A 24082-nucleotide genomic window follows, 5' to 3' on the forward strand; every position below is an offset into this window, starting at 1 on the left:
ATTTCTAAAATAAAGACTCTTATCTGGAAAACGGTATAAGTGGCGTCCGTTATACTTCTCGACAAGAGCTTTCGATCGTATTTATCAATTACGGAACCAATTAGAATGCCTATTTCTGTGAAAATATACTAACATGGAACAGCATAAAAGTGATTATATATAACCTAGTCAATGCATCCCATTTCGTACTTATCTTGATGTACCTAATACGAAATCTCGTAGCATCGAAATTAAGGAATTCCTGAATCTTGCAAGCTCCGTAATTCGTAGAGATATAACGACAGTTATTCACGCTTCTCCTCGGAAGAGATGCAGTGAATTTATATCTATAAACACGGTGTAGAGAGAAGCAACGTTATTCGACGTGAAACGATCGCGTGCTTACAGGTGTAATATCTCATGTTCTTTGCAACGGAGCACAACTTTCTCTATAAGCGGCGAAATGTAAACGCAGTCAGAGACGTAGAGCAGAGCATATTTACACAGACACTAAGTCGATATGCACCTGCCGCATTCACGGTCTCGATGACGCGCCTTTGTGTAACCGGATTCCGCATCCTTGCGAATATCTGCTTATCTGTATCTATAATGCACACAGGACGCGTACGGTACAACTGCCGTCACGTCTACGTGGAATATGATTGAAATTATATCTACGGAACGTGTTACTTAACGGTGCCAGCCGAAGGGAAAAAGACGGAGATGCTAAAAGCTTCGCTCTAACTCATTTTCACCGGAAAATTTTTATCCTTTTTTCGCGAGATACGCGAGACGCATCCAAGATTGGATGAATTAAAAATTATTGTACTAAAGGCAACGCGATGCTCGTCTCTCTCTCTTTCAGCAATTTTTGTTGATCTTTCTCGGAGATGCATTTGTTAAGAAAATCGTTGAAAAAAATTCTTTTCTTGGAAACGACTTTATCTTCCTTTGTTCAATATTTCTCTCAATGTCCTGTTAGATTTTTTTCCCTTCAAAGTATATACATGCTTAACTTTGAATGTAGCAACAATAAGAAGTACAGAGTATTTTTGTCCAGAAATTAAATTTCGGCAATAAAAACGTTTAACTGATAAAAGATAAAAACTGATAAAGACATAATAGCACAGAAACAAGATAAAGTAATACAAAATCAATACGAGAAAGAAATGTGAGTGAGAAATATTTCGCTTTTACAAGATTATTTTACATACAGAGTTGAGAATCATATTTGGGTTCATCGCTCGTATATCCATTTCACACGATACGAGGCAATAAATTCTTCTTATATCTAACTATAAACATGATAAATAAAGCGTGTTCAGCTTGAAGTTATTGCGCTCGATAGCGTACATATAAAGAATCAATCTTGTTTCCAACTCGTTTTCAATGAAAGAGTCTAATAAGATTTCACTTAACAAAATTGTTTCAATCAACATTGATAAAAAGTTCGGAGTATATTTTTTTTAAACAAACAACGTTTGTTTGATATTGCAAAAATTATGCTACGCAATCGTATTTCGATATCCAGTGTGCGGAAGTACGCAATATTTATATGAATAATTAAATATTGTAAATGATCGATGCAACGCGTTCGCATTCAATTTATAGCTTATATATAGCTAATTTATATTTTTCAACGAGATTTCCGTGTCGAAATCGTCAATCACGTCAATTTAGCGCGATTTATGTGTCTCGTTTCGTTTCTTCCAATATCTGATCTCTACGTTAGTATCCGCTCTCTTCGATAAACTCTCTCTCTTCGGCTGCATTATTCGGGAAGTTCGAAGTTCGACCGAATATTTACAGGCCGTGTGCCGGGGACCGCGAAATTGCATAAACTTTTCAAATAAGACCGAATCTTATAAATTTGCAGCCGGGAACATTGTCCGCGAAAGTTCCGTGCCGCGCCGCGCCGCGGGGTTATTAACTTTGGGTCACACGAAACTATCAGAGCATCGTCAAAGTCGTTTCTACACTTCCGCAAGCCGATGTGGAAGACTAGTCCGTGAAACTCACGTCCCGTTTTCGCCCCGATTACATCATGCAATCTGATTACAGTAGTGATTACTGTCGTGCTTGAACGTCACCAAAGAGCCTTAAGAGCCTTTTATTCCATTACGGACGTGTATTTAGTAATGACTAGATCTACATGGTAGAAACTATATGCATAACCATATAGCAGGAAGCATCTGCACTCTCTAGACACAAAATATAAAATAAACTTCTCAATGCTAAACTCGTTACACGCGAGTGTGCAAACTGCAAATGCAATTATTGGCAGGGTACATCGAAGTTGTAACCATATCGTTATTTATAAAAATACTCGCGCGATCTTACTCTTGTTTATTTTACTCAAGAAATGATATTCTTCTTCGTAATATTATATATGTATAGTTTGAAACTTTGTAATAAATTAACGCGACGATACGCGAATTGATTACATAAATATTTCGGAGCAAAGATGGAGTTTTCAAAAGCAAGTTCTTCGTATCCCCGTGGACTTTCAATCTTCCGCAGCGTTTCGAGATCAGTGTCTTGTTGCATCGAACTGTCTGGCCAGTAAAAAAATGAGCTTTTTATATGGTCTTATGTCTTTCTATCTACTCATAGTCAGGCAGAGTTTCATCGTGATGATTTCTCTTTCATCTTCCGTGCTCCATAAGAGCTGGATAGATAAAGGATATTTCCTTTATAGTAATACACGACAGTATAACAATTTTAAGAAAATGAGAACGCGTTGTCGGCGCTTTTACGCTCTTCTTTCTTTCTCTTCGTTTCTATTGATATTCTATTGAACTGCAGAAGGGTAGACGAATACCGACATTACTTTCATTGTTCGCCCCGTTGTCATTATGATGGCCTGTGTCAGCTATAAGGAGCTTGGCAGTGCTTTGTCATCCGACTCGGGATTGATACGGCGGATATGACTTTTGAGAGCAAATGCGCTCTTTGCTAATGTTACGAACACGAAACAGAGCTCGGGGCGTTCGTTATCGATAAATGAAGATATCAACTGTCTGTGAAAGATGAGCTTGTTCTAAGTTATAATGTATATTATTTCTTTAAAGACAAAGCAAATAATAGTATGTGATTTGTGTGCCATCCGTGATCCGTTTCATGTTGATATAAACGTGTTTCTACAAAAAGAAAAAAATCATGGAAATAATTCATCCAAATAACCGCTGATGCAGAAGAGAGCAATAACTCAATATTTAAGTAATAGACAACGAACGAAATACTTATTGATAATATATTCATGATTATCTTGAATAATATATTTAATCTTTCAAGTCGGTTTTTGTCACCGTGACCTCTTTTATCATATACATATTATACATTAATACCGTATATAGAAATCAATATTACAACACATGATTAAGCGTCGTTAGAAGTTCATTTCCAATCGCTAATTATATAGAAAGAATAAATAATTAATACGTATAAAAATTTAATGATGATTTAAAAGTTAATTCACCGCGAAATCAAATATGGTTTTGAGAATCAGTAACGAGTTTATCAGAATAATATTATTTTAAGAAATAATATTATATCTGCCTAATCTTGTTATAATATATTAGTCAATGATTTATATAAGTATTGCATGTAATTACGATAATTATAAAAATTAAATCATGAAACGTAAACTATAGAATCTATCTTTTGCGAGTTATTTCTATTATAATTTCTGTTATAAATATGATTATTGCTAGGATTATGAAGCTGTTTATTAAATTAAAAAAATTCAACTTACGTTCACTCTGGACTCACGGTAGCGTAATATTCACGATTCTACCGACTCCCAAGGACTTCGACCAGGATGGTGCTGGAACAATAAATATACTCCATATATACATCAAAATGATAGTTAAGCCGATTGTATTGTAACGATCGGTATTCGTTATTTAGCGCAAACGCATACACAATTAATATTTCGAAGAATTAAAATTATTTTAACAACGCAGCTTTCGCTATTATGCAATGCGCTAATGCGCAGGATACGCACCGCGAATCATCGTAGAAATGAATTTGCGTACTATGCAACTTTTATGCAAATAACGAAATTCGCGTACACATCGCATATTTGGAATATCAAACGTCAAGCGTAAATCATTTAGCGCAGCGGACGTAGCTGGCGAAAATTTACTGTCGTTTTAAGTACACGTTGTCCAAAATCCTGGAAGAACAAACAGTGTGTGTTTTTCCTATTTCGGATTCCGCAGAATAACAGTGAAAACAATCTCCGGTCCCGTACACGGCATTGGCGCAAACAATGAAAAGCGAAAAATCTTTCTGTTAAGGGAAAGTAAACGACGCTAAATCGATCGCTGTCGCGTAAGCCGCTTTTTTTCGCCACGGGAGTTCTCGTTTAACAATGCATACCAAATAGTCGAGAGAAAAAAAGTGCAATAATCGTTATCCGCGCTTGTCTGATAAAAAAAAGATCAGCGGGAGCGGCACATGGCACAGCTACTAACACTTGATACACCAGCGGGATTGGGGGATAACTAGGATTCCGGTGCGCGTTGAATGTAGGACAGTTCTCAAATAATTGCGAAAAGATTTAATCGTGTTGACGGATTTTATATCCGTTTCAGCGATGTATTTGCACCCCTCTTGTTCAAATAAATATTTTAGTTTCTTTACATAAACTTTGTTTATCGCATTACTTGCTGAAAATTATTAAGAGTACGAAAAATAATTTTGGGAAAATTCAGCAACATTCTAAACTCGAAAGAAGTCTGTTATATTCTGTTATAATATATATAATGTTTGGAAATATTAATAGGATGCTTCCGTACAAATGAGAATTGCCCATGCTATCTTTATCTCAGTAATTAAATAACTTTTACTCGTGTTTCCGAGCCGCTGAAGATGGTTTCGGTACCAAATTAGTTGTCAAATATTAATTTCAGATATATACTAAGTTTTCTTGCGGCAGAATATGCTTAATAAAATTCAGAAAAGATAATTAATTAACGCGTTATTTTTCGGTTTTGTCCATGGAAAAATAACAGGCTAATCCATTTTGTTTGATTTATCAATTTTATATTGGCGACAAAAGAACAATTATTAATTATATCCGTACGTTATTCCTACTTCGCGTTCACACGATTTTATATCCGTTGACCAAAATTATAAAATGTGAATGTACTCATAGAGATAGCGTATATTGAATTAAATTAATTACAGTAATTAAATATACGCGTTTTGTAAATCCATTAATAAAGTAATTGAAATTGGTCTCCATCGTTTTTACACACAGCCACTAGTATATACTTTTATTAAAATCATACAATTTTAAACGAGTGTATATATGTTGCATTATATTATCGCGTTAAGTTTACAAGCTCTCATCACGGTGTCTGAACTGTCTGAACTGACGTATGGATCGCATTTTCTAAGACGATACCTTTGAGTCATAAGCGAAAGAAAATTCCACGCTAAAGCGACGAGAGCGAAGACTCGTTACCGCGAAACGGGCGTGCATTTTCTTTGTTCTCGCTCGATGAACAAATTAGGTTTCAAAATCAAAGGGTAGCTTTTCGCAGTCCGCGCTGCGGTACGCAGATCCGTCTAATCGGATTGCCGCAACAGCGAGAGGCACAATACTTGCGGTCTGCACTTGCCAGAGCCGTTGTCATTTTATTATTCTTCTTTTCTCAATTTCAAATGCGAAACGTCCACGATCGCGCGCGCGAGCGCGCCCCTCGTCTTCTTCCTCGGCTTCTCGCGCGGTAGCCGAGACGTAACGCGAATTCAATTATTACTGAGACGGGAGGGAGAATTGTCGAGAAAAGCGCGATCTCGGGAGAGCAAAGAAATACTGCGGAGAGAGAAAACGAAGCAAACGCGTGTAAGAGCAGTCGAGAGGGGGGAGGGTGGAGGACGCGCCGTAGGAAACACAAGCTGGAGATGTAGGCTAAAACAAGGGGGATGGAGAACAAGCGGAGAGGATCAGCGAAACGAAACGCTGCGCCGCGTCGTACATTTTGTGTATACACCCGGAAAATGGCTGAAAATATCATCTTGCGTTATAAATATCTTAAATACTAGATAGACTAACGCGTAAGACTAAACCAGCAAAATGCAGAAGCGACAATGAAAGTTGATTTTATTAATGCGAAATACGTTTATTCGCAAATCGTGTTATAAAGATAATTTTAGAGTTACCTTCTCTAAAACGATTTTTTAGCGAAACTATCCTATATGAGATGAAGATTGATAAAAAAAAACAAATGGGAATTTGATCTCTCGTGGATAGTAACGATATTTTCAGCAGTTATCGTTAATAAACGCGATCTCCGTTTAATATGTCCTTCAAAAAAATAGATATTTCGCTCTCGATATAACGGCGCGATTAAAATTGATTTCACCCGTGTATCGCTAAACGAAAATTGATTGTAACCCCCCTATTTTCTTCTCCGCCCGGTTATGCAATTTCGCACGCCGTGAAACAACGTACACGCGATTGATCTCTTATCGCTCGCGGTTTTTTCCATAACGGCATGTGTCAACCTTCCCATGTCACGCGGGCAAATATTTGTCGAATTCATAGCAAAAACACGTTTCAATGGCACGCTCCATATGAGACCCAGACAGCGACGGAATTTATACGCTGCGCAACCATTTGTGTACGTCGCTATAGTGTCGCTATACATTTACTACGTGCCTGTACCACTGTCGGATGCAGATGTGGGGCTATATGACCGTCGACGGTCATGCAATGATTAAATTAGAAATAAATAGAGAGTCATGCTCATTGGGGCAAGTCCGATTTGATCAAGCACTCTGGTCCGTTGGAGTTGATTAAGTCCGCTATATCATTAAATTGTTAAATCAAACTTACCGAGCCATTAATCTTTCGAGATGTTATTTTTCGAAACTTCGTTGAAACACTGTAAACGACAGAAATTAATTATTATAACGTTAGACAACCTCAGTAACTCCCCGAAACGAAACTCCAATATGCGAGCGCCGATCTATTTCCGAAAACTATTGGTCGGATTAATTTGTGACAAAGTTTTGATTACTTTCTGACAGCATAGAAAGTGTACGCTATATCAGAAGCTGTGGTTCGTACAGCCATTTATTTAAAAGATAAATCGCATATCTATATGTGCTGCTAAAAATATTTTCTAATATTTTTTGCTATAATATTATTGCTTTTCTTATTCGTAATTTGCACATAGAAATTCAATTTAAATAAATTAATTATTTGGCCAGTCGGGTCGAACAAAAACGACTTCTGTTTTGAAATTCATATAATGTTCTTATTTAAGGATTGTGACCTATATCTAAAAGTATAAGCAAAAATAAAAATTCATTTAAGTGAATTATAACTGTTCATTACAAGCTTGACACACGACTCTTCCATCATATACAATTTGTCCACGTTAGCGCAATATCTTGTCATGAAAGATTACATATTTAGTTTGCGATTGCTTGATATTTTTTATCACAAAGATGACACATTGCTTGTAATATAATAGTAACTGCGATATCTCCCATGCAATGTATCACGTTAACAAAGCGCGCAATTTGTAAAAATTAAAATTTGAAATAGATAACAGGCAGGATTTTATGCATATTTAACTTATGCATGGAAAGAGTTGTTATAAATCATTCGAAAGTATACTGTTGCCAAAAGTACTATTCTGTTTGACGTGAACGACATACACATAGAAAGGTATAAATTAAGTTACAAGTTCCTAGAAAAAAAACCTTTCTATGTGTATGTCGTTCACGTCAAACAGAATAATGCTTTTGGAAATAGTACTTTTAAATAATTTGTAAAAGAAACCCCCGTAAATTACGAAGACTTGCGTAAAACATGACGAAGCAATCATTTTAATTCTTTTATATAGGATAACATTTACTTAGGATAACATTTTTTAAAAATTGAGCGGATTATATAAGATTCTTTTCTTAGGAGAGAATGCGTTAAAATTATTATTATATATATATAACATTTCTGAGCAGTGCTAAATTGTTGAGCGTCAGAGCACTTATGACGATGTAATCGGCCGTACTCGCAACTCGACGTGATGCAAGGAAAACATGTTCCGCGAACTGATGTGAGTTTCCGCGAAGGCAAACACTATTTCAACCCCCCCGTGTATGAGGAGAGAGTTATGTAGGTCGGGGCGCGGTGGCGGTAGCTCGAAAATATTTCGTCATTGCGCATATCATACTGAATCTCGCGCCAATAAGAAAAAAAAGGAAGAAAAAAAATAACGTCGTGACGAGCACGTTATCATCGTCGGTAACGAGATTCTATCCTCCCGCAGATAGGACCTAATCCGCAACGTGTAGTATGATGGATGTGTTTACGCGGACGCCGCATCGCGCGCAGGTTGCAGATTTTCCCCGGCCGCTCTTCCTTTCCCGGTAGCACGGCGCAGCTTTTTCTTTTCGTGCGCGGCTTGGTTTCCGGAAGCTAAGAAATGTCTCTTTTCGGGGAAGCTCCCTTAAATTTCGCCCCCATACCCTCTTGTATCCTCCGCGACGACGGGTGCCGACGTCGCCTTGAGTGAGCTTAACATCTCGGTTATTCGCTAGAATTGATTCCGGCTGAGGTGAAGCGAGAAAGTCAGTGTTTATTCAGGAACTCCACCGGAGAACCACCGAGATGGGGCGAGATTGAAACCGAACTATTTTCAATCGAAGTGCCCGTTCCTCTGCCCACCTTGCCCCGCTGCCCGAACGAGACCCCCCTCCATCTCCTTCTGCATATTGCAAATCGAATTCGATCTCCGCTCGATATCCCTCGTAATCCCGCCCATCCTGCCTGCTTGGCACCTATAGCGTCTTATCGTGAGCCACGTCGAATACGCCGCGCCGCCGCGATTTATTTTGTGCAACAAATCGCGAGAAATTCCTCGATCTCACGAGCAGATCGATCGTCACGGTAAAAATCGTTTGCCAAAATATATATGCTTCTTTCTTTCGAAAATACGTAATTATTTGTCACGTTACATATGTGTTAATCACTTGATAACGTGTCTCGCAATGTGTACTTATATTCAAATGAGTCGGACTTGTTATGACTGTGCGTTGTATAATAGATATAATTTTTAAAAATAATTTAGTTTGAAAATTGTTATATTTATTAAAAATTGTATTAAGCTGCGACATTTATATATAAAAAAAAAATACTTTATCGTATAAAAAGCGATGTATATTTTTATTTAACTCATTCATGTCATATTTGATATTTATTTTCTGAATGGCGAAGCCAGAGAGCAGCATTTATTACAAGAGCATAATTGGACATATCTTTCACGACATATTCTACCTAGCACTAAGAAACAGCACTCAACTAAATTATATAAAGTCTGCTCAAAACACAACAAATAAAAACGACACACGAGTGCGTTGTCTAATAACCTTATACATGTCCCGGAAGCAGTTTCAAGCAATTTCACACTCTTGTCAATCATTAATAAAAACTCTTTATGCTTTAAGAAACATTTATTTTTATATATTTTTACTCTTAATAATGAACATTTTAAAATTTATACTCAACTTTTATCATTTTTCAGTTTTATGAATGACGAAAATAATTTATACTTGACTTTTATCATTTTCTAGTTTTATGAATGACGAAAATAATTTATAGTCGACTTTCATCGATTTCTAAGTTTTATGAATAATAAAAGTAATTCGCTCTCTGGCTTCGATATTCGGAAAATAAATATGATCTCAATGGGATAAAGAAATTTGCACTTCGTATCCTCATGAAAGAAGTATTTGCATATTCTCCCGTCCGACTTTCAGGAAATTTGATAAACTCGTTGAAAATAATTTAGATGCGTTCTTTTTTTTCATTTTCTTTGATATTCAAAAGATGTTAATAGGAAAAAAAAAATGATTTTTTATCTATGTAGAGAGGATAAATGTCAACAGATAAAAGCTTCATCGTAAAGCGAATTGGTGTCCGCGTTGACGACGAAATGAAATCTGGGAGCAACCAGTTTAATGGAAGCAGAAGAGTTAAGGGGGAACGCCAAGCTTAGCGTCGGCGTCGTAAGTTTTAACTAGCTACATGCCGAGCAAAAGCGATGAAAGCCGAGGTATTAACGCGAATAACAAGACTACCCGTAGATATACATAGGAACGTAATTAGCCCCTAATTAACCCGGCAAATACGACAGGGGCATCGCTGTATCGTTGTGATACCGCGCGCATCATTCCTTAGAAAATAATTTGATAATGGAAAATAATTTGTGGTGAGACCTACTTAACCACAGATGCAAATTACTTTGATGCTTTAGTTTGTGCTAACATATTAAATATGTAATAATATTTCGCAAAGTGATAAATAATATGCACGCCTTTCTTTATAAAAAAAAAAGTGAACAATATATGAGCGTGAGCAGAAAATTCTTGAAAATATAATCTTCTATTAGTTAATATACAACCCTGCCAAAATGTATAAACAATTGAAAACATTGTGATATTTAATTTCTAATTTATATTAATTATAATTTATATCATATATTAATTCTTCGAGGTACCGCGAAGAAAACTTAATAAAAAAACAAGAGTATAACAAGAGAGGCAAAATAAGGAAATTTACGACTTTTGAAGACTATAGGTTGAAGGTTCATATTTGCGCACTGTACATTTTCTTTTTAGAACGATGTAAAAATTCTGCATCAAGTATTAGATAATACTTTTTTTACTCTCTGCAGGACAGCGCGACGTCAATTTCACATTTTTCACGTTTACGATGAACATTAAATCAAGTAAATAAAAGAAAAATTATACCAGGAAAGTTTCCGTTTTAAAAATATAATATAATTTTCATATCAATAAAATTGGTATCGAATCTCGCTGACTACAACGTGTCTTAATAATATCTCGCCGTATAAATTAATCTTTGAAAGTGAGATATATACTTGTATGTGCGTGCGATGATCGCGATAAAATTTTTTACCGTTGTATAATCTAGTGTAGTAAGGTCCAGTGCAATTCCCTGAGAAAAGTTTCGCGAGAAATGCGCGGCGGAAGCACAAGAAAAGAAGCGAACGTGACGACGCGGGCGGTGCACGAAAAGCACGGAAACGGTTAATCTCGTTTCGTACACTCATAATTTTTCGCGCGCATTACCTGAAGTAACGCTTACTTTCGCGAGAATGGGAGAACTTGAGCCGCGTACGGTTAATTAAACGTCGCCACCAGTCGCCGTGAAATAAATCACCCTGTTCGCGACTTGGTCTCGCGAGTATTCGGTCAAAATCACTGGGCGATATATATTTCCTTTATTTCGATGATACTGGAAAAGGTAAACCTTATACGTCGTTGAAAAAAAATTTGACATTATTTGGGTATAAATAATTATTTTTTATACAAAAAATGCACAATTAATAATATTAAAATGATAATGGAAAATGGAAAGTTTGATTCGTTTTATGTAAGGTATCTAAAAATATGTTTAACAATTACATTTCACTATAAAGTCTCTTTCGTTCGATTCCTTCCGTATCTCGCGTATACTTTTTACTCATCGAAAAAAGTCGCCGCTTTAATCATAAATCTCTCTTTTTTTCTCTTCCCGCCGCGGGCAAAATTGCTAACGCATTATGTATGGTCGTGTTAAAAACTAGAAACGGGCACGGCGCCACGAGGCGCCGCGCCGCGCCGCGGGGTCGTCGGGAGGGCCAGCGGTCAGGTCACGGTTGCGAGTGATACCACATCATAGCCATAATGCCAGTTAATACGCGTCGAACGCGTCATGTATTCGAGGCAGAGTATCGCGCGCGTCGGTGTTGCAACCTGAGGGTAACGTAGCCGTAGTGCGGGCGTATATATCCCAGCGTGAGAGGAGAGGATAACTCGCGCTTTCTCTCCCTCTCTCTCTCTCTCTCTCTCTCTCTTCTGCCATAGGTGTGCATTCGGTCGAATGTCGACGGTAGTGGTTGGGCGGAGCACGAGTCACTCACAGCTGTCCTCCACATATGAACACGCATGCGAGGCATTAATCATATCGAGAACACCCACCCCCTCGGTTTGTCCCCTCAGATTTCCCTATCCACCCCTACCCTCGCTCACTCTATCTCTCTCAGTCATACTCTTCGGTTACCTCTGCGCCTCCTGGTGCAAGCTCGGTCAGCTCTGCCAACGTTCACAGATCATGCACATGACGCATACACGGCAGCGAGAGGCCTGCCGTCGAGAGAAGGAGGGGTTGGGGAGGGGAGGTGAGGGGAGAATGCCTAGGTGAGCACCTACGATGTGCGCTTGAAGTCGAGTTTAATGACGATGTCCATCACAGTTTGCGGTCGGTGAGAACAGTCGGTCGATCGGGAGCGCGCGTCTTGCTTTTGCAGCCTTTCCGTAGATTGGGTTGCCATCGTCGACCGAACTTTCTCACCGAAGGACCTCTCGAGCGGGGTAGAAGATCGATTAATATGCACGCGGGGACGAAAGGTGCGCTGAGAGAATAAACCCCTTCCCCTTCTTCGCTTACCTCTAACGGAATCGGAAATGACTTCTTGACAGGATCCAACTACGATAGGACCTTTCCATTCTATGGATATGTATGCGGTCATGAATCGAAGGATCGTCACGTAACTTTTTCGAGTAATTTTGTTAAATCTCTTGCTAGAGAAAAAAAGACATACAATTGGCATTTATAATATGGCGAAAATACCATCGTATATTATCGTGTATAAAATCTTGAGCACTGTTAGAAAAGATAAAGGCGACTTCTATCGGTTTCTTGAAAGAGCTAGATAAGCGAAGATATGAAAAATGAGAAAGGCGTGCGTCACGTGGATATTCGGTACAAGATTTTCTCAGCACCGTCCTCACCCGGGAAGTAAAGTGAGAGAGTAAACTACTCCGCCTCCTCACACACGTGGGAGACTCCTTTCCCGAAAACACGACGTTTACGATCGCTCCTCGCGTACGACCATTTCTCAAGCGTCGACGTTAAAAAGAGAGAGAGAGAAAGAGAGAGAGAGAGAGAGAGAGAGAGAGAGAGAGAGAGAGAGAGAAAGAGAGAGAGAGACACTCGCGCGGTTTACCTTGGCGTAGACATCGCGAAAACATGCGGTGCACCGTGCACGTACGACATTATCGATCGCGAAACGTCGTGGATATCTAATACTTGGGAATTGAACACCATCGCCTCGGAAGAAATCACGCTGGGCATGGACAGCTATTGTTTACGATACTGTGTCCCGTAAATCAGTGCACATATACATCATGTCTTGAACGTTGTAAAATCGTGCATACACTGGGTGTTCGATTCAAAATGGCACAGCGCGGTACCGCAATTGGGAAAGCATGTCGACGATGATGGTGCTAACAATTCAAATATTTGAAGATATAAATTTCAAACACATGTAACGTCAATAACGCGAGAGGAAATCCGAATATTTCGGTGGGGACACCATTCGTCGCTAGTATGACCGATTTACCTTGAATTGATGGTCGCGGCGCGGTGGTGGCACGCCTTGGCATAAAAACAACCGGATGAATTGGGAAGAAATATACTTTTCCTTGGAAAGAGGCCAGGGACGAGCTGTCTTCGTTACCTATAGCGCGGACGTGCGGATGTCATGTTGACCGTTTTGCCTCCTTCCCATCGTTTTACGTGTACCTACTCACCTTCGGTGTATAGTACGCTTAAATTGACTGTCCGCTGCATCGAGCCTTCACGGCAAGCGTTTACGAGGTTCCAGTGCTGTCTCGTTACCATGCGCTAGCGTAAGTAAGCTCAATAACGCGCGAGCGGCCTTTCTCAAGGCGACCGCAAAGAGTGGAAGAGCACGTGATCAACGTGAAAAGCAAAGATATCATTTTATCTTACCCGATACTGTCTTACGCGTTAGATATTTTTAACTTCTATACTTCGCGCCCTGCATTTCTGATCCCGAGACTTAAGAAAAGAAGTTGTTGACACATAAATAGAAGAGTAAGTTAATTAACCCTCCATTGCCCTCGTTCACCAAACAAACGTCAATGCCCTCGTGTTAGCCTTGCGCCGCGCTTGTATATTTGTGGTATTAGTGTGATATTGCCAAATAGTTCAGATTAAGGGTAAAAACTTTCAGAGTCAACTTTTATGCCACATCTATGCAATTAAAGAAATAAGATGTGATGTTAGCGCTCGCTTAACACGAGGGCAATGGAGGGTTAAGAAGGCACAATATTATATTACTATCACGCGATATTCGAATCGTTAAGAAATCGTTAAGAAAACATTGCGCTGCTGAGAATAAGTATGATGACACGCTCTGATTTAGCCATGTACATTGAATATTTTGGAAGGAAACCTATTTCGGATGCTGCAATAAATAGCAAACTATTACATATATTACTATCTTGTCTTCAATCCTATGGTTTATTTAGCGTGGATATCTATTGTTGACGGATTCCTCATCTATCTCAAGGATATATTTACCGATATCCACTGTTGCAGTGTGTAAGACCGCGGTTGCGACATTAGATCCCTTAGATATCTGATACGTCAACAGCGGCTAAATAGATTCACGCGATGATTATTATAGTGTCTATACATAAATCATAGACATCAAGATCGCTGGACATTTTCAGTTAGCTATTTGTTTTATGCGACATGTGACATGTTTTATAAATTTATAATATTATCAGTTTGTTATTTAGAGGTTGCAGCACAACATCTAAAAGAGTTTTCTTCCAAAATATTCAATATTCCTGACTAAATCAGCGCATGTCATTATACTTATTTTCAGTAGTGCAATATTTTGTTAACGATTTCTGAACGATCCGAATCCTGTGTGAATAGTTTGCTATTTATTGCAGCATCCGAAATAGGTTTCCTTCCAAAATAGGTATTCAATGTACATGGCTAAATCAGAGCGTGTCATCATACCGAGCATCATACTTATTCTCAGCAGCGCAATGTTTTCTTAACTATTTCTTAACCATTCGAATATCGCGTGAATAATCGAATAAAATAATAGGGAAACTTCTCTTTTATTTTTAATACACAAAATTACGTTAGTACGCTATTATAATCATCGCAAATTACATTTATATAATAAATTAAAATATGTCGCTAATAGAGCATAAAAAAATCTCTACTGACCACAGTGATCCGTAATGAAAGCTTTTTGTAAAGCCAATTATAAGCTATTTAAAGCTCTTATATATAGGTAAGTACGGTAAGGTAAAGGAAGAAGCATCAAGTATAGTTCGCGAGACGAAGAATTGCCTTGCGTGTACGAGAGAGAGAGGGTAGACCGCGCTTTGTATCGTAGTGACCCGGGTTACGAAGAGCGGGTCGTTGATCTAACCATCCCGCTGCCTTCCTTTCCCCCCCGTGCCAATGCATGTGCAGAGGAGTAACGGAGTAACGCAGAGCATCGACTGCTTCCTCGCACCGGTATCGGGGCTTGCGGATTACCTTTATTATGCCACACGGGTTCTCGCGAAATTACGGTGACCGGCCGCGACCTCCCCGTTGCATACCCCGACTCTCTTTGAAAGCCGCCCCGCTGTCTGCTGCCGATGGGTGTAAGAGGTATCGCGCGAACGCGGCTGAATACGAATCGCATGATTCGTGTCGCGTTATCTGCGCACAGAGCGACCATTGGCCATTTCAGATACGAAATTGGGGCGAATACCGCGGCTGCGGTCGTTTCCGCGGAGAGTTGCGGCTAGCGTTGATCTCACTTCAATAACGACGGGCGAACGTTAAGGACAATATCATGACTACAAACGAGAGACCACTCGAGAAAAGTTCGGGTTATTGCGCATTGTCAAAGGACAGAGCGCGGAACAAAAATTACGAATAAAATAAATAAATAAAATCAGTCAAATAAGAAATAATTAGTTCTTCTGTAGATAAATTATAATAATTCAGTTTGAGGCCAATGTGGACATGAAGGAGGGATATAAATGCGAATTATTTTCCTTTCTACGCATTTCCAACGGTTTTCTATTTGACTTTTTGTACATAGAAAAACTCCTCGCTTGATGTTAAATATCAGCTTCGACTTTTACGAAGATTTTCTTCGGTCAGATTACGAACACGTTTCCTTCCACTCACGCAAAGATTAAAACGGATGTAACGCTATAATATTAGAAAATATTTGCAATATTATTAATGAGTCTCTACTAATTATAAATCAGATTTCTCTCTTAATAAATAAAAAATCGATATTAAAATGAATCTGTTACCGTAGAAACCTAACGAAGCGGTAATTTTTTTTTATTTTTTTAAAACTCGTACAAAGTGGTCTCTCTCTCTCTCTCTCTCTCTCTCTCTCTCTCTCTCTCGCGAGCTCTCTGCCGTGTAAATTTAATGAAAATTATCTTCTGCCCCGAGGTATTCTGAGACTTCACCGACCAGATTCCTCCGCCTGAAACGATGAGGGTAGGAAATCAGAGGTAACCGACTATCGCGAGCTCGGTTAAACGTCTGCAAACATTTAATGATTATTAATTTAATGTTGATGTATGCGTAATAACGCATTGCGTATTTATGTATCGTTCCCGGTTAAATAACTGAAAAATGTAGAGGAAAAGGAAACGGCTGTGCTGCGGAAAGAAACGCGCGTGATGTTATTTCATTGAAGGATTGTATTTACAGAACGCGGCTGGCAGACTCGCCAACGCGCGAGCACGAAACACGTGCGACTTTCCACGCGTGGGCGCGCGAGTACACGCGTACTCGTTGACTAAATAAACACACGTGAAGACGCATGTCGTTCCAGACTCCGAGGCGTCACCGGGAAACGGGCTACTACCGTGGGGAATCGATCCACATGTTAGCAGCTGTCTGCTGTCGGACTAAACCGAAATGTTATTGCACACCTATCGCGCTGGTACATTTCAATTTGCATTAAATGATGAACTAGCGAAATGACAAAGCAAACGGTAGGCGAATATAGCGCACAGTTACGATCGTAATTAGGAATCGTATATAATTAACCTTTTTAAAAATCACTCGAAACTGTCCGTATATTCGTAAAACATCTTCCACCACCTCTCTTTTTTTCCAGTTTATGCTCGTGGAACGATAACCGTAATATTGTCATCTAGGTTAAAATAATGAAATAAATAAAAAAAAATGGATATTGTGCTCGTAAGATATTTTTAGATAAGAAGGAACAAGTAAATGGCTGTTTTGCAAGCGACATAATTTGTCTTTTTTGATGCCGGCGGGGAAACTCACTTGCGGTCAAGCTTCCTGCTCAAAAGAATGGTTAAAAAAAACCAGGGTTTAACATGTCATTACTTTGTGCCGCTGGAAAATAAGACCTTTTATAGAGCCAAAGCGCGACTGCAAGACTTGGTGGTGGCTTTTAGTTTTGAGCATCACAGATTTTCTCGTTTCCCTTTAGAAATGCGATCTGAATAGGAGGACAAAATTGAGATTATCGCGTCGCGTTCTGAAAGCAGATTTAACCGCTCGAGAAATGAACATCTCCAGTGGAGAAGCGCCCGTGCTTCCGCCGCGCCGTTGACGTCGACCGAATTAAAACGGATGTGCGGCGTACATGAAGAATGAATACAAAATGGGGAAAAAGCTCGCAAACATGTATAACACGATGGTTATTACGAGGCTAACTGTTGTTATTTAATGCGAATCCTGATGTTAATATGTACCTCCCTTTTTCCCGTGCTGTATTATAGGATTTTTCGGGCGATTATACGGATGGAGGTCCTATATAATACAAGAGTCCATTAAGCGCGCGATTTAATCACGAGTTCGATTATGTGAATTAAAAACGCGATCATTTAAATTCGCTTAAATATTATTATGCCACCAATATCGAGAATGGCTCCGATAGGATCTGTTTAAAATTTCAAAACAAGGAATACGCGATCTACCGTTCGAGGGTTCCGATAAGCCTCGCGGTTATCACTTGCTTTTGATCCGAGGAAGTGGTGGTTTCGGTTCGCAAAGGAAACTGCGATTAACACGCTCTTGCCGAAGAAAGGAACGGAGTTTGGGGAATTCATGTGCACGTTGGTATTCGCATATCCTCGCAAAATTCCAAACTTTGCGCAAACTGCAGAACATTGGGCGACGCAGTCGGGCGCAATTGCAGTGTACGCTGGGTGTGCTCAACATGTTACACTCATCGACGGAAGATTCGCACACGAGCCATTAGACGCGAACGGCGGCGGCGGCGGCGGCGGCAAAACGGGCCGAGAAAGGAGAGTGACGACTGTACGTGCGAGCACTAAATGAGGGTCACGCGTTTCCGGTACGGCGGAGAATCATGACCCCGTACGATGCTAGATATACATGCGGACAGAGCGAAACGACACAGACGGAATCGGGCAAATCAAATATATTGGCTCGTAAAAACGTTGATGAAGCGCCCGTTTATGCGCGCGAGGTTGATGAACGGTTGCGGCGTCCGTTAATCCTTAAAACGGCGGTTTCACAAGAACGAATCTGTTTTCGCTTAATGAACGATTATACGGTAATGGTTAGACGGCTTTTGATGGACGAGATTAATGATGAGATTAAAAAATGCTTATTTTTGTGATAGTTAGCGATCCTGTGCTAATTAATATATTCGAATGCATTCGATCTTTCCTTGTGTGATGATACTATCTTTATGATATTTCGCCTTCGTTTCGGGCTTGGTGAAGTTTCCTCGGCAAGTCCATTCACGTATTGCAAGTTGACTTACAATCAATTTATACCGTTATTCATAGTTCGTCCTTATATTTAAGACCGTCTTAAGTACAATCTTAAGACGGTATAAATCACAGAGCCGTATTAGCGTCTTAAGACATTTAAAACGGTCTTGAAATAAGAACGGATGAATATTATACTTTAGAGAGAACGCCATTTGTGGTCAGGACTGAATTTTAGTAGCTTAATAGTGTTGTTTGCGTGAATTTTATATATAATTCATCGCTCTAACAAACTACTTACTGTTACTTTTGGACTTGAAATGCAGTCTCAATTAAAGCTAGAACATCGCATAATTAGATTATCAATTTAATCACACTAACGCAAATCGTTAGAATATTAGAGATATGGAAAGTACGGAATATATATAGGATATGTATGCGAAAAATACCCCAGCCAGACTTCGAACCCGGACCTCCCTACATTACGTACGGGCACCTAAACCTAAACCAATTCGATCACTGAGGCATGTTGACTTACACAAGTTGATAATAGCAGAATGGTATCAAGCATGGATATGTATTAACGAAGCAAATCATAATAGTATGATATTACAATACGCAATATCTAATATTATTGCAGTGGAACGTATAACTAATATTTCACAATCAGAGCGACAGAATGTCGCTCGCGAAGCGAACAAATTATTACAAATGCCCCCCTCGTTCAAAGCTCGTAATAATAACTCATGAATTCTATTCGCGTATGTATGTACATCGAGCACAGCACAATTCGATTTTATTAATGCCTTTCTCATAGCAATAACATTTAAATTGATGGTCGCTGTGAAAGTTTAGTTGATCTTCTCTTTTCCTCGTCTCGTGGAGTTTACATTATTTGAATACTAAGAGCTGTGCAAAGCTTTAATACAAAAATAATATTAAAACTAGGTTAAGAGTTGGAAGTGATGTGAGCTCGTGTTGACAGTTTTGCGATTATATTTTACATTTTTTGCATTGTGCTAAATTCACGAGCTGTAAAATTAGAGTGCAAACGATAATTATCCAGTGCAGTATCTCTTTTATGCATATGAAAGGGTAATATTCCCGGGGAAGCAGACATTTTACTGCCGGCTTTATTAGACCGTTTGTTACGAATGTGCCGATCGTGCGTATGTACTTATCTAAACTAAGTGCATCCTTCTGCGCAATTTCCAAGATTAGCAATTGCCGGTCCGTTTTATGGAAAGTGCTCACATTCGAGTGTTACGGGCGTGTGCACAATAAAACGTTAGTTAAAAAAATATCGTGTGCAAGCGAGGAATGTTGCGATGCAAATGTTACGTAATAAATATGCAGCTATGCATGGAAAACAATAAAAATAGCAAAAAATAGCGTATAGATAGAAGTTTCGATATCGGATGGGGGCAACACCCTGTTTACAGAAAGCAAATCTGTTTATCCGAAAGATTAATTTGACTGTTAAAACAAAACGGTTACGTTTCGAGTGGCGGTTTTGGCCGCGCCGAGTTAAAGCGACTGTGTTTCGTTGCAATGTGTATCGAGTGAAACGTCTATCGGATAATAAAATTCGTATAATTATATATAGGAATGGAATCGTAGCCGCGAGTATTAGCAGCGTGTCGATGATATACCGCCATTCGGATACGTTCGGGCATCGGACATTTTAATGTTACGGTTAGCCGGCGCTATAAACAAACCCGCCATACCCTGAAATGAGCGCGCGATGCACGAGCTGCACGGAATTACTGCCAAGCGTGATTAATTAGCGGACGCGGTCGTAATTCCCGCATCGTTCTTTCGCGGTTCTAAAGTGCACTGTTTCACGCAGTACATATAACGTTGCCGTCCTATTTTGAAATACAGATTGCGCCGGTGGCAAGTGATATAAATCAATAGCTCGCCGCAGGATTACATCAAATATATTATATTATAACCAAACTAGTTTCGATATTTCTACGCACGCGCGCCAGCCCTCCCCCCCCCCCCTCCGTTATTGTACTTGGTTACATTTTTAGCGTAACCCATATAAATTATTTTAAGCTCAGAAAGGAGCGTTGTAACGTCAGCGAAATCAAATCGAATTTCAATCTCGACATATTTTTCGCGACGGAGGAATACCTTTTCTTCGGGAGAAGGCTTAATTTTCTGTCTGCTTTGGACACGTTGCGCTGCCGATCGCGAGACATGCGATTAGAGAACGGAAAACCGGAGGCATTATTCATACCACTAGCACTTTCACGTTAGTTTCGTGATTAGTTTTAGCAAATTTCCCCGACACGATGCACGCGCGTGAGAGCACTGGCGCAGAGTATTGGCTTCATCATGGACCTCATCGCAAAAATTCATTAGCTTTGTACCTACAACACGCGCGCGTTAGCTACTTCGGGCTTCTGAACTCTGCGGGACTTTCTCTGCGTTGCGTCTATGTATTTACCGACGCGATACACAGGGGTTACGTTTGTCGTTGTAGGGGCGGCGGATTGCCTTTCCCGCGCGCCAGTTTCGGCAGCGAGACCATTCGCAATTAGTGGAACTTCAAATACAGCCATTTCCGGATGTTTGTCCGCTTCAAGTTTATTTGTCTCGTTTGTTTGAGAAGAAACGGAAGGAGAGGCAGCCTCGTGTGTCGATAGGTGTACAGTGGAATATCCGGATTATCTAGCGCTCGATTATCCGAACATTGATTCCTTGACAAATATTAACGTATAAATAGAACTTTTTAATTTGTATTAAAATTTATAATTGAATAAAATATTATATGGCGAAGCTATTTCTGTGAATATCTTCTGTGAGAGATTTTACCTAAAATAACGTCCTTCCGTTGTGATAGCCGACTTTTGTATTCACCGTGCGGAAAAAAACATGATGATACACATGAAATATTTAAGTGTTAAAGAGCCGGGCGAAAAAGAAGAAAAAGTTTAATTGCTCGATTATCATGACAATTTGAATTCGTTCCGTGGTCTTGGCGCGAGGCGGCTTTCCGTACGGCTTTCGCTGCACAATATCGTGCGCATAGGATACGTGCTCCATGCGGGAAGGCGCATTTAAAGCCGCATTACATAGACAGTGGTCGGCGGCGGAGTGACGCGGCGTAATTGCCACGGCAATTACTGCCGACACATTTCACATGCGCGATGTAACAGCAACGCGTTGTTTCGGCGGCGTAGTTCAAATTTTCGGTGTTGGCCGACACGCTTCAACTGCGAACGGATAAAAGCAACGACTGTGCGAAAAAGCCGGTCACCGAGTGCGGCCGGTATGTTGCGCACGTGCACATTAACGCCTACATGTCCGATATCCTCCGATTTTCTCTCGCGTCAAATAATTCGGAAATTGATCTAGATGGCTGCGGCTATCGTAACGCCTATAGTTCCGACACGTAAAGTCTTTTAAACGAACTTTTCAACAGTTGTGCGACAGAATCGACGCCCAAAGCGAGATAACTCGTGTGAGGTAATATATCGCTGAACATCTTTTTTTCTTTTCCCGGGGTGACATTTTATCGGGAAAGTTTTATATTTTATGTCATAAAATCGAACGACAAACAGGAAAGTACACGATTTTTTCGCGAGATTTAACGTGTCGGCAATCCCATATAGCGAGACCTGCCGAATTACGATAATGCATTATACAGGTGTCTATCGTAGATACGAGATGAAGTAGGTGTAACCGCGGCAACATCCAAATATAGCGCATCGACCGAAAGCCAGCGATACTGGGACGAGGCGCGTTAGAGGTCCGGAAATTACACGGTGTATCTTTTTCTGATTATAATTAATGGACTGGGTATCGCTAGTCGGCTTATATTAAGCCGCGCCGCACCTTCCGGCCGGCGGATATTTAGCCACCCACACAACCGCGTCCAAGTTATTATTGTCGGGCCCCGGTAACGGGAGCCGCGCGGCAGCTCAATCTATTTAACGGCACCCGAAATTTCGGCGCTATCTTGCCGGCCGTGTGTAGTCAAACGCACACTCCCGTTCCTCCATCCAACGCCCGCGGAAACTAACTTGGCCTTACCGTCATTTCCGGTCGCTGGGCATAGCTGGTAATGCGAGGCGAAGCTTGTTGAACTGTAATAACGCCAACTAATTGAGATGGATCTGTGGATTCTCGAGCTGGTTAGCCGACGAAAACATTGCCACAGGTTCGTGCGTTTATTTCAGTGTGCACGCGCGCGCGTATGTGCGCGAGCGCGTCATATGTATTAAGCAAAGGATTACAATTGATAATGCATCACACGAATCCGACAGTCGATATCGCGTGTACGATTGCGAATAAAATCGTGAAATTCACAGGCTTATTTATTACACGTATCTCCACCGTAATAAAATATATATATCGTAATAAAATATCGTTTTACAAACCTCAGTCAGCGTTCTAATTTTTACAGTCCGTCGATTCTGGATTCCCTAGACGCTTTCTGATATCCATTACATATCCGATAATTAGTGTTCGCAATTTATGAACGGATACGAAGCAGTATGCTCGATAGCATGTGAATAATATGATAAGAGTATTTTGCGTCTCTCATGCGTGAAATATTCGACAAACCAATGACATAATAGCAAACTTAAAAATTGGAGAAGATAGTTAATGAGAGCCTTAAACATATGAGCTCAATAATGCAATCAAGAATTTTAAAGCATAAGGTAAATGTACCAATGCCTGGACACGTACCTATGTCCGGACATTTTCATTATTTTAGTCCTTAAAGAAGTTATAATGCAAATTGAAATCAAAGAATCAAAGTTAAAAATATTTTTCTTGTATTATATTTTTATCTTTGATTTTAATTTTTAAAAAGTGATAAAGGTGTTCAGACATAGGTCTTAAAGTCTTAAGTGTCCCGGCAGTGGTACATTTACGATGTCTCGCGAAAGCTTCTCTGAAAAAAAGTACGCGCGAGATATTCGACGTACTTCCATCGATCTCCTTATATTAATCCCGATCACGGCTCGCTCTCCAATTTTATCTTCCTTTCTGTAAACTCGTTCGCTCTCATTTTTCTCGCGCTGCTCCCTTTTTCGGCGCTGTTTGCTTTCTGAACACGCACCCACATTTTCCCTCACCATCATTACTTAGAACCAGTTATCAGTTCCGAACGCGATATCTATTTCAAAATCTTTATAAATGGTATAAAATTAATCACCTATTTTAGCTGCGCATTTAAATATGCATGTTAGAGGCAAAAAAGGAACGCTTATTGTTACGCTGTCGTTAAGCACATTCATAACTTATGTTAGACACATATGATTCGTGTGACATAAATTGGGACAAAATTTAATTTAAAATTTCATTGTTTTGGTATCCATGATATAGAGAATTCTGATATCCATTTTTTTTTACATTTTGACATCCATATTTAAATAATTTTGAAATTGTTCTCCATATTAAACTGGAGATAAAATTATTAGAATCCTATTTCAAATTCAATCGCAAATTATAGATTATTTAAAGTAAGTTCTATATATATATATATATA

At 39.6% G+C, this 24082-nt stretch overlaps 1 protein-coding gene across 3 annotated transcripts in view; it reads right to left on the reverse strand.

The window, feature by feature from the left end:
- The window catches only part of LOC112459681, a 92905-nt gene that overhangs the window by 16736 nt on the left and 52087 nt on the right, over nt 1–24082 (reverse strand). For all 3 annotated transcript variants that reach the window (XM_025023927.1, XM_025023924.1, XM_025023926.1), the window contains one exon: nt 3734–3805. The gene's annotated coding sequence lies outside the window, so the exon portion shown is untranslated. The remainder of the gene's footprint in view (nt 1–3733; nt 3806–24082) is intronic.

Source organism: Temnothorax curvispinosus, unplaced genomic scaffold (genome assembly GCF_003070985.1).
Source record: "Temnothorax curvispinosus isolate PA1 unplaced genomic scaffold, ASM307098v1 QBEX01010053.1, whole genome shotgun sequence".
In the NCBI taxonomy this organism is placed as follows: Eukaryota; Metazoa; Arthropoda; class Insecta; order Hymenoptera; family Formicidae; genus Temnothorax; species Temnothorax curvispinosus.